This window comes from Mustelus asterias, chromosome 17 (genome assembly GCF_964213995.1).
Source record: "Mustelus asterias chromosome 17, sMusAst1.hap1.1, whole genome shotgun sequence".
In the NCBI taxonomy this organism is placed as follows: domain Eukaryota; kingdom Metazoa; phylum Chordata; class Chondrichthyes; order Carcharhiniformes; family Triakidae; genus Mustelus; species Mustelus asterias.
The window spans coordinates 83,254,667-83,266,751 of record NC_135817.1 but is presented as its reverse complement, the minus strand read 5'-3'; the positions used below and the strand labels follow the sequence as shown (position 1 = coordinate 83,266,751).

The window sequence follows — 12,085 nt, the reverse complement described above, 5'->3', positions numbered from 1 at the left end:
ACATCAACTATAAGGAGAGGTTGGAGAAACTTGATTTGTTCTCACTGGAACGACGGAGGTTGAGGGGTGAGCTGATAGAAGTCTACAAGATTATGTGAGGCATGGACAGAGTGGCTAGTCAGAAGCTTTTTCCCAGGGTGGAAGAGTCAATTACTAGGGGGCACAGGTTCAAGGTGCGAGGGGCAAGGTTTAAAGGGGATGAACGAGGCAGGTTTTTTTTTTGTTACACAGAGGGTGGTGGGCGCAGTTGCGGAAGCAGATACAATAGTGACTTTTAAGGGGTGTCTTGACAAATACATGAATAGGATGGGAATAGAGGAATATGGTCTCTGGAAGGGTAGGGGGTTTTAGTTCAGTCGGGCAGCATGGTCGATGCAGGCCGAAGGGCCTGTTCCTGCGCTGCTATTTTCCTTGTTCTTGAATTCTCCCGTTTCAATTACCAGTCTCACACTAAGGAAACTTCAGAAACAACTTTTATTAAGATAGTAATTTAAAGGATTTTCCAGCGTAGCATCAGATTGAGCTACATCATAGAATCCAACAACCCAGAAGGACAACATTTGGGCCATGCCAGTTCTTTTAAAGAACTATCTAATTATTCCCACTACTCTCTAATCTTTCCCCAGAGCCCTGTCTTTTTATCCTTTTCAAATATTATATCCAATTTTTTTCTGAAAATTACTTTTAGATCTGCTTTCACCACCTTCAGGCAGTGCATTCCAGACCACAACTCGCTGCCAAAACAAAAACTTAATTTCTTCACCTGCTGAACTTGTATAGATGATGTGGAGATGCCAGTGTTGGACTGGGATAAACACAGTAAGAATTTTAACAACACCAGGTTAAAGTCCAACAGGTTTATTTGGTAGCAAAAGCCACAAGCTTTCGGAGCGCTGCTCCTTCGTCAGGTGAGTGGGAATTCTGTTCACAAACAGGGCATATAAAGACACAAACTCAATTTACAGAATAATGGTTGGAATGCAAATACTTACAGCTAATCAAGTCTTAAATGTACAAACAATGTGCATGGAGAGAGCACCAAGACAGGTCAAAGAGATGTGTATTGTCTCCAGGCAGGACAGCCAGTGAAGTTCTCCAAACTGATAGCCAAGTTCCGCACATATGAGGACGGCCTCAACCGGGATATTGGGTTCATGTCACACTATCTGTAATCCCCACAGCTTGCCTGGACCTGCAGAATTTCACTGGCTGTCCTGTCTGGAGACAATACACATCTCTTTGACCTGTCTTGGTGCTCTCTCCACTCACATTGTTTGTACCTTTAAGACTTGATTAGCTGTAAGTATTCGCATTCCAACAATTATTCTGTAAATTGAGTTTGTGTCTTTATATGCCCAGTTTGTGAACAGAATTCCCACTCACCTGACGAAGGAGCAGCGCTCCGAAAGCTTGTGGCTTTTGCTACCAAATAAACCTGTTGGACTTTAACCTGGTGTTGTTAAACTTCTTACTGAACTTGTATAGGGCAGTTGTTGGATCGCAGCTCAAGTATTGCGTACAGTTAGAGGGATGTGAACACATTGGAGCGAGGGCAGAAGAGGTTTCGAAAAATGGTTCCAGAAATGAGAAACTTCCGCCGGGGAGGGAAAGGCTAATAGAAAATTTGATGGAGGTGTGCATAATCACGAGGGGGCTGGACAAAGGAAATAGGGAGAAACTGTTCCTACTCACAAAAGGATCGAGAACAAGAGAGCATAGGAAGCAAGTGAGATGTCAGAAAAAAACAGAGTGATTTGCGTCTGGACAGCTCTGCCTGGAAGTGTGGTGGAAGCAGGTCCCATTGGGGCATTAGATGATTATTTGAACAGAAATAATATGCAGGGTTATGAGGAAAAGACAGGAGAATGCACTGCATAGTACTCATTCGGAAAAACAATAGTCACAGTGGGCCGAATAGTCCCCTTCTGCACTTTAACAATACTGTGATAAGTTTCTGTTGCCAACTTAAATCTGTTTTTTCTGATTACCAGCACTGCAGCCAACGGAACGTGTTCCAAAATTTGATTTATTGTCACATGTATAACATAGTGAAAAGTATTGTTTCTTGCGCGCTATACAGACAAAACATTCCGTTCATAGAGAAGGAAAGAAGAGAGTACAGAATGTCCTGTTACAGTCATAGCTAGGGTGTAGAGAAAGATCAACTTAATGTGCGGCAAGTCTATTCAAAAGTCTGACAGCAGCAGGGAAGAGCTGTTCTTGAGTTGGTTGGTACGTGACTTTTGTATATTTTTCACGAAGGAAGAAGGTGGAAGAGAGAATGTCCGGGGGATGTGGGGTCCTTAATTATGCTGGCTGCTTTGCCGAGGCAGCGGGAAGTGTAGACAGAGTCAATGGATGGGAGGCTGGTTTGCGTGATGGATTGGGCATTTAATAGTCAACCATATTGCTGTGGATCTGAAGTCACATGTAAGCTTGACCAGTTAAGGACGGCAGATTTCCTTCCCTAAAGGACATTAGTGAACCAGATGGGGTTTTAAACAACAATCGATGATGTGCGTCATTGTAGCATTACTGAGACTAGCTTTATATTCCAGATTTATTAATTGATTATAAATTCCATGGTGGATAAAAACACACATCCCCAGAGAACTAGTAATTAGCATGCCATGCTAGTGAAGTGACTTTAGCACCACTCCATTAGCTGTCTCCTCCTGTTCAGGCAAGAAGAAGATCATGTGCTTTCACCACAAACTGAGTTTCACCCTGATGAATGGCCACTTTTGAGTTATTTGAGGATCATCAGAATTTGGTAACTGATTGTGGGTCAAATAACACTGACAGAAGAGGAAAAGGAAAATAGGACTTGGAATAGGAGGAGGCCTTTAAACTCTTAAGTGCCTCACACCCAATGGTTGATCTAAACCTCAATCCAATTTATCAACCTCGACTCCATATCCATAGAAACATAGAAATAAGGGGCAGGAGTGGGCCATTCGGCCCTTTGAGTCTGCTTCACCATTCAATCTTCGCAGATCCCCGATCTCAATGCCATAACCATTGAAAGCCATACCCAACAACAAAAATCAATCAGTCCTGTAAATTTCAATTGACCCAAACATCCAGAGAATTCCAGATTTTTTTTTGCTGCTGCATGGAAGAAAATATTTCCTGAATTGCGTCCTAAATGGCCTCATTTTGATTTTAAGATCATGCCCGCCCAGCCACTTTATACGAGAGAGTGCATAGGCTATTCAAGAAAAATCACAAATTCAACGCATCCCCTCCTCAATCAAACATCTAGATATCCACACTTTTCAGCAAGGCTCGCCTCGGAACAGGAATAAGCCACTCGAAGCATGGAATGATGAAACAGAGACAACCATTTTCCACAGAGATCCTATCCCAGCTCTCTGGTAGAGCTATCCAATTGGTCCCACTGCCTGGCTCTTTTCCCAGAGCTCTGCCAATATTTACCATTCAAGTGTTAAAAGATACATGTTTTAAAAATTACTACCAAATCTGCTTCCACTGCCCTTTGCATGCTAAATCATAACTGCATGTTGCATAAAATGTATTTTCATGTTGCCTAATACTTTCAACTATCACTTTAAATCCACATCTTCTGGTTACCAAACCCTCTTCCATCCTTAATCTTTCAAGTCAGTTCATGATTTTGAACACCCCTCTTAAATCTCCTCTTAAAACTTTCACTGTTTTAAGAAGAACAATCTTGCTATTCCATCTACGTGAAGTTGCTTATCCTTGGTCCAATTCTAGTAAACATCTCCTGCATCCCAAGATGGGAGGCTCACAACTGAACACAATACTCCAGTTGAGGTCTAATCAATCTGTGGTTCAAAAAGGTTTTGAATTACTTTTGTATAATCTACTCTGCTATTCAATTAGATCATGGTGGAGCTGTATCTTAACCCCATCTGCCTGACCCTTTATGTCCTTGCCAATTTAAGCTTTGAAATTCTCAATTGAGCTGCAGATTCAATAGGCTTTAGGGAAAAGGGTTCCAGATTTCCACTCATCTTTTGTGTGAACAGGTGCTTTCTGATAACACCCTTGAGAATTATGCTTCTGGGACAGTGATAGAGAAACAGAATGCTGAACTATTTATCCCCTTCCGTTAATAGGGCAGGATGGGCTGGTGCACATATCTGGAAAAACCCATCTGATGTCTATTACTTCAGTACAGAGCAAGATACTTTCATTTCCCCTTTCAAAATAAACTCAGGCAAACCAAATCAAAGAGTTAGGCAAGAAACAGCCGGCCCAGCTTTCAGACAAGCCCAGGACATCCTACACAACTACACTGCTCAGCTAGATGTTGTTTTGACTCTTTTTGTTCAGCTGCTTACACAGAGTTTCTTTGTGTTGGGCTGAAGACCTCACTGCGACATCTCCCAACCTACGCCATGCCTCGTTGAGACCCCATGACATGAGACACAAGTTGACGAGAAATCACAAGAGGTGTGTGTGACTGACAATGTAGCTACAGCTGTTTCACTGTAAATAAAGACAGTTAGATCACACATGATTTCAAACATGCATTCCAATAGTGGGAAGACCAAAGCCATTGTTTCTGCAACCTGTGATACCTCCCTGTGGCGGCATGGTGGCACAATGATTAGCACTGCTACCTCACAGCGCCAGGGACCTGGGTTCGATTCCCGGCGGAGTCTGCAGGTTCTCCCAATGTCTGTGTGGGTTTTCTCCGGGTGCTTCTTTTTCCTCCCACAGTCTGAAAGGCGTGCTGGTTAGGTGCATTGACCGTGCTAAATTCTTCCTCAGTGTAACCGAACAGGCGTCGGAGTGTGGAGACTCAGGGATTTTCACAGTAATTTCATTATGATGTTAATGTCAGCTACTTGTGACACTAATAAATAAACTTTAAACACTGTTCCTCCCATTCCTGGCCATTGCAAGACTTGCATTTATATAGCACCTTTCAGGAACCACAGGACCCCCAAATCACTTTACACCCCTGTAAAGTACCTTTGGTTACTTTACGACATTATGGGTGCTACACAAATTAAAACTCGTGTTAAGCTACTTGATATCAAATTGACCACATGAGCTGGCTACAGCTGTAGTGCAGATAAAACATTCAACAGAAACTCTCCATGCCCTTTCCCGAGCCAAGGTCACCCACTTGGTCCAACAATAACCCTTTTCTTCAAAAACAGAAACTTCGTAACACTTTGAAAACAGAAAATAGTGGAAATTCACAACAAACCCATCAGCATTTGGAAGCTTTAAAAACCCTCAGTTTTTTTTTGAAGAGCAAACAGTTCCAGAGTAACTGACTGCTCCTTGTAACTCCTATCCCTCTGATCCTGTAGCCCTGCTCTCTTATAATGTTACATCCTTAGAAAAAAGACATGAAGGCTGCATTCCAGACACGTCTCGTCAAATATAATTTTTAGATTTGCATGTCTTGACTTGTAAATTACTTCCCTAGCTACAGGCCAAGTGTGCTAAGGCGAAGTACCTCATCGCTGTCGTCACGGGAGTCAAGATCAGAAATTGACCTGGGGGCCCTTCCAGGTCTACACAGCTTCACACCAATGGCAGACTGAATTTTTCCACACTAAAAATGTGGTCTGTGTACACTATTGTCAGTGTTGAACTCAACTCCCCTACCAACACCACCCCCCCTCCCAATCTGCAATGTTCTCCTCATTTCTCCTGCTTGTGAAACCACTTGAACCACCGACAGCCCCTGCCCCACCCCCTCCTCCCAGCCACAATTTGAACATAATTAAACTTTGCAGTTAAAAGTTGCTCAGGAACTCCCCTGCTGTGTTAAGCTGCAACTTAATCCATTAACTTCAAAGCTGCACACTGAGCCCTTTATACTTCAGTTGTAAAACATCAAGTTTCTGGCAGCTGTCAACCCCACTTAAGTTTGTTTGGGTTTATTAGTGGACTGAACTGTTGCATTAACTGAACGCTGCTTTAAAACTCAGCTTGCTCCACACACCACTGTTTTGTTGACCGACCGCAGCTTTTCTACTAACTGCAATGAAACCTTGCCGCAAAATGGACGTGCAGAGTTTCTCCTTCCCCCTCCCCTGTCTTATGATTACACAGATACAAAGAGAAAGAAAAGTTCATGTGGTGATTTAAATGAGGTGTTCAAAACAATGATGGGTTCTGATGGAGTAAATAAGGAGAAACTAGCAAGAGGATTAGCACCTGGAGGAAACATATTGAAGGCGAAGGCAAAAGAATGGGGGGGGGGGATGGGGGGGGGGAATTGTTTTTTAATTATAACAAAGTGAAAATCTGGCATTTTGTGCCTGACTCCAGACAGACAGATATGCAGACACCACACATCTCATCTCCCCCACCCACCTTGTGGTCTGCCTGCATTTCTTCTGATGTGGAGATGCCGGCGTTGGACTGGGGTAAACACAGTAAGAAGTTTAACAACACCAGGTTAAAGTCCAACAGGTTTATTTGGTAGCAAAAGCCACACAAGCTTTCGAAGCTCTAAGCCCCTTCTTCAGGTGAGTGGGAATTCTGTTCACAAACAGAGCTTATAAAGACACAGACTCAATTTACATGAATAATGGTTGGAATGCGAATACTTACAACTAATCCAGTCTTTAAGAAACAAAACAATGGGAGTGGAGAGAGCATCAAGACAGGCTAAAAAGATGTGTATTGTCTCCAGACAAGACAGCCAGTGAAATTCTGCAGGTCCAGGCAACTGTGGGGGTTACAAATAGTGTGACATGAACCCAATATCCCGGTTGAGGCCGTCATTGTGTGTGCGGAACTTGGCTATCAGTTTCTGCTCAGCGGCTCTGCGCTGTCGTGTGTCGAGAACAAGACTGTTCTCTTCCTGTTGGGGAGCACTTCAGCGGTCACGGGCATTCGGCCTCTGATATTCGGGTAAGCGTTCTCCAAGGCGGCCTTCGCGACACACGACAGCGCAGAGTCGCTGAGCAGAAACTGATAGCCAAGTTCCGCACACACAATGACGGCCTCAACCGGGATATTGGGTTCATGTCACACTATTTGTAACCCCCACAGTTGCGTGGACCTGCAGAATTTCACTGGCTGTCTTGTCTGGAGACAATACACATCTTTTTAGCCTGTCTTGATGCTCTCTCCACTCCCATTGTTTTGTTTCTTAAAGACTGGATTAGTTGTAAGTATTCGCATTCCAACCATTATTCATGTAAATTGAGTCTGTGTCTTTATAAGCTCTGTTTGTGAACAGAATTCCCACTCACCTGAAGAAGGGGCTTAGAGCTTCGAAAGCTTGTGTGGCTTTTGCTACCAAATAAACCTGTTGGACTTTAACCTGGTGTTGTTAAACTTCTTACTGTGCATTTCTTCTGCCACATTGACAGGTCTAGGGATCCTTTGCATCAACACCGAATTTTCCATGCTTCCCCTCCCTCTCTGCTGTTCTGAGTAAACGCTGACAACTCTTCTGGACCCCATCTTTCATTTCTTCTCTTGCCCCATTACCATTCACACCATTATCCCCTATAATCATCCCGGCCTTCCACCTCCCCCCCGCCCCCCCCCCCATACACCCCTTTACCACTGAGCACCCGGTGCTCCTTACTTAAGAATCTAGCATTCTCATTTTTTTTTGTTCATGGGATGTGGGCACCACTGGCTGGGCCAGCATTTGTTGCCTTTCCCTGCTCTTGTTCAGAGTAGTCATGATGTGGAGATGCCGGCGTTGGACTGGGGTAAGCACAGTAAGAAGTCTCACAACACCAGGTTAAAGTCCAACAGGTTTATTTGGTAGCAAATACCATAAGCTTTCGGAAAGCTAATGGCATTTGCTACCAAATAAACCTGTTGGATTTTAATCTGGTGTTGTTAAAACTCTTACTGTGTTTACCCCAGTCCAACGCCGGCATCTCCACATCAGGTCTAGGGTTACACATTGTCCAGACTAGGTAAATATTTCCTTTCCTAAAGAACTTAGTAAACCAGATGGGTTTTTACAACAATTGACAGGGTGGCACAGCGGTTAGCACTGCTGCCTCACAGCACCAGGGACCCGGGTTCAATTGCTGGTTTGGGTCACTGTCTGTATGTTCTCCCCGTGTCTGCGTGGATTTCCTCCGGGTGCTGCGGTTTCCTCCCACAGTCCAAAAGACATGCTGGTTAGGTGGATTGGCCATGCTAAATTCTCCCTCAGTATACCCGAACAGGCGCTGGAGTGAGCGACAAGGAGATTTTCCCAGTCACTTCATTGCGGTGTTAATGTAAGCCTACTTGTGACACTAATAAATCAACTTTTTTTCAAATTTCACCATCTGCCATGGTGGGATTCGAACCCAGGTCCCCAAAGCATTATCCTGGGTCTATGGATTACAGTGACAATATCACTGCCTCCCGCTGAGTAAAGACCACTGACTTGAAACATTAACTCTGGTTCCTCTCTCCACATATGCTGCCTAACCTGATGAGTATTTTCTGTTGTTTCAGATTTTCAGTATTTCACTTTTGATAAAAACACTGAGGAGGCAAACAATAACACCATCTAATATTATCAAAAGTATGGAACACCGAAGTGAGACTTTTTTTTTAAATGGGAAGGATGGGGAGCAGGATCCACAGATCCTCAAGTTCACTGCACAGCAAGTTCCCCACCATCCTAACTTGGAACTAGCTCCGGGATTCTAACCCAGCGATAGCGAAAGAATGGAGTTATCCCTCCCTAACACCACTGTGGTGTACCTACACCACAGGCTGCTGCAGTTCAAGAAGGCAGCATCTTCTGAAGGGCAATTATGGACAGGTAATGAATGCTAGCCTAGTCAACGAAGCCCACATCCCATGAATGAAATTTTTAAAAAATTGATCCATCACATCAGTGTTGGCATTTTGCTGAAGCGTTCCAAACTAATCCCATTGATGTATTCCCTCACAAGGCTCTGCACATCTTCCTCCACTTGACATATTTATTCTCTTTACCCTCTTTTCTCTTAAAAAGGCTATGTTATTTGTATCAGTCAATGGCCAAGTGTTCCAACTTGGTCTGAAGAATTTTCTCCTAACCTCTCAAATGAGGATTTTGAACTGATGATCTCTCAACAATAATTCCCTTACCACAGGAAATAATTCTTCCCTATTCACTATACGTGGACCGTTATAAAAGCCTCTATTAACATTCTCTGCTCCAGTGGAAACAATATCAGTATTTCCTCTTAGAATGGCAAATGGAAGCTGTCATCAACCCCAGTCAATCTATTCCGTACGTTCTGTGGTTTTAATGCTCCTTTTTATAATGAAGCACTTAGAAACACACATTACAATTGCTGCAGCAGCTGGCAAACTCAAGATCCAACACCAATTACTATTAACATGCAGATATATGTCCAACCCAGTGCTGTCCAATTGAAATTGCTTTCCACAGGCACTAATTTGAATTCCTCCATTTATATCCACGTAAACATCTACCGCCAATCAGGAACCAAGGAACTACAAATAACTCGATCAAAAATGAATACTTGCAATTGGTCTTTCATCTCACCATTTTGCCAAGAAACATACAAAAGGTTAAAGTTCACATGCATGTCGATGATAACATTGCACAGTCAGATGCCTCATAACAGTGTCTGTTTATTAACCAGGAATACAATTAGTTACATCTGGATCTCCATTTAACCCACATGCGGCGTGGTACGACATGCTGGACAACGCTGACTAACACAACTGTTACTGTTGTCCAAAGACCAAGTGCTTTACATTAGGACCAGAAAGTACATGCCAGTGCTAATTGGCACCTCCCAATATTTCATATGTTTTGACATGAAAGCTTTGAATAAATGGAAGTTCTTTACCTGCTTTAACACTATTAGCAAACCACAAATTGTCTGCACAACCAAGGCACCGCAGAAATTGTTGAAACACCCATTTCCCCCCCCCCCCCCAAAAGAAAACCTACCAAATTCTATTTTAGTTAAAAACTTCCAAAGTGGGTAATTTTAGTGGATAACTGTTTATAGCTGACATTAGGATGACTGAAACATGAAATATATTCTACTCTGGGAACGAAGTAAAGGAAACACATTTAGCAGAATACAATTATTGAACCCTTTCTACAGCCACATACATATGGAAGGGTAAGCAAACAGAAAAAAAAACACACAGAAAGACTGTTTCTCTAAATCAGGAAATCTAAGAAAGTACACGGCACTAAAGAAGGCCATTCCGTCAATGGTGCCAGTACCAGCGCTTTGAAAAAGCTACCTTTCCCCAGAGCCCTGCACATTATTACTTTTGGAATAAACTTGCCGAACATTTCCAGCTTTTTGTTTGTTTCCAGATAGCCAGCAACTGCAGCATTATTTCTTGGAACAGCAGTATGTTGTGTATGATTTCAATCACTAAATTATCATAGAACAGTCTTTGTCTTGCTTTGGTTAACAAAGCAGGAGGCAAGTTGTAACAGATTATAGACTGAAGTGCATTAGCATCCAGAAGAACAATTTTACATCTCCAAAAGCAATTTGCATTATATCACACCCTTCACAAACTCAGGACAACCCAGAGCATTTGCAGATACTGGAGTGGAGCCACTGTTCCTTTTCTCTGCACCCACCAACGCACACACCCCTCCACGCGCACACACACAGAATTCATGAAATTTGTTTTTAAGAAGTCTTTTTAGTAATGGGGCACTTCCCTGCATTTGGTTCAATAATTCTACACATACATAAAAGCAAAATATGACAGACGCTGGAAACCTGAAATAAAAACAGAAACTGCTAGATAAACTCAGCACGTCTGGCAGCATCTGTGGAGAGAAACAGAGTTACAAGTAGAAGGGTCATTTAGACTCAAAACATTAACTCTGTTTCTCTCCATAGATGCTGCCATACATACATGTATAAAGCATAAATGTAGTTTAGCACACAAACAGAAGGGCTCAAATAGTCTGAAGAGGAAAGAGTGGAGGCAAGGGAACAATGTACAGGAGCTGGTCTACCAAGTCAGGGGGTTATTACAATCACCCTATTATAATGTACACAGTCCAACAGGGAGATGTTTACCCTCAGGAGGGTTGGGAGGGAAACAAGCTGTAAAACTAGGGGCAGAGGGGAGTCGAGTGTTTAAACAAGTCAGTCAGACCTGTCAATAAAGTTCTCGCATTAAACAGACATTTTAATCAGCCTAACCCAAATCCCCATCATAGAGAGAGAGTGAGAGAGGGTGCGGGGGAGGGAGTTACTTCATCTTTTTGGCTCAGAATTTCTCCCTTATACACATACACATACAGACACAATCCGTTGTCACATTAAAGGTCTTTACTCACTCTGATCTGCCAGCTGTAGCAGTAGTGCAGTGGCCCAGGGTTACACTGTGTCCCTCACTCACTTTAATACACTGGATCCTCTGTATTTCACTGTATCCCTCACTCACTGACACACTGAATCCAATGTGTTACACTGTATCCCTCTGATACACTGGATCCTGTTACAGTGGATCCCTCATTCACTCTGATACACTGAATCCTGTAATACACGCTGTATCCTTCACTCACTCTGATACACTAGATCCTGTTATACAGTATCCCTCTCACTCTAGTACACTGGATCCTCAGTGTTACACTGTATCCCTCACACGCTAATACACTGGATCCTCTGTGTTACACTGTATCCGTTCCCCTCACTAAAATACTCAGCGTTCCACCAGAGAACCCGAGGGATCCAGCTAATAGCACACACACATATAGCGGGAGGGGGTGTATTGGGGGAGAGGGGGGTTGACAGATAAAACCCAGTCACATCCCCAACAAAAGATCCTTCTCCACATCACAACATATATTACACGATGAATTAGTCAGTATTTTTTCTAATTTCAATTATTTTCCAATTAGCCCTGGTGTTAAGAGCTGAATAATGCTCTGCTGACCACTTGCTCACCCCCCTTTTGCATTTGGTTTGAACCAACCCGTCATGTTCTGTTATAGAGCATCACACTGCTTTATTTCCCGGGGGACGATTGTAAAATACAAGATTTAAAATAGAAAATGTAGAAAATGTAAAGCATTGATTTTATTTTCCATGATTTTTGCATATATTATAATTTCTTAGATTGTGTTAATTTTTGCATGTAAATATTGGGCTGA

The 12,085-nt window shown here is 42.9% G+C and overlaps 1 protein-coding gene across 3 annotated transcripts in view; it reads right to left on the bottom strand.

The window, feature by feature from the left end:
• c17h21orf91 (chromosome 17 C21orf91 homolog) overlaps nucleotides 1-11,656 on the bottom strand; it is a 53,692-nt gene extending 42,036 nt beyond the window's left edge. The window contains exon 1 of one of the 3 annotated variants that reach the window (XM_078233043.1): nucleotides 11,270-11,656. The gene's annotated coding sequence lies outside the window, so the exon portion shown is untranslated. The remainder of the gene's footprint in view (nucleotides 1-11,269) is intronic. The other 2 variants (XM_078233046.1, XM_078233044.1) reach the window with 2 other exon arrangements.
• Nucleotides 11,657-12,085: the final 429 nt, after the last annotated feature.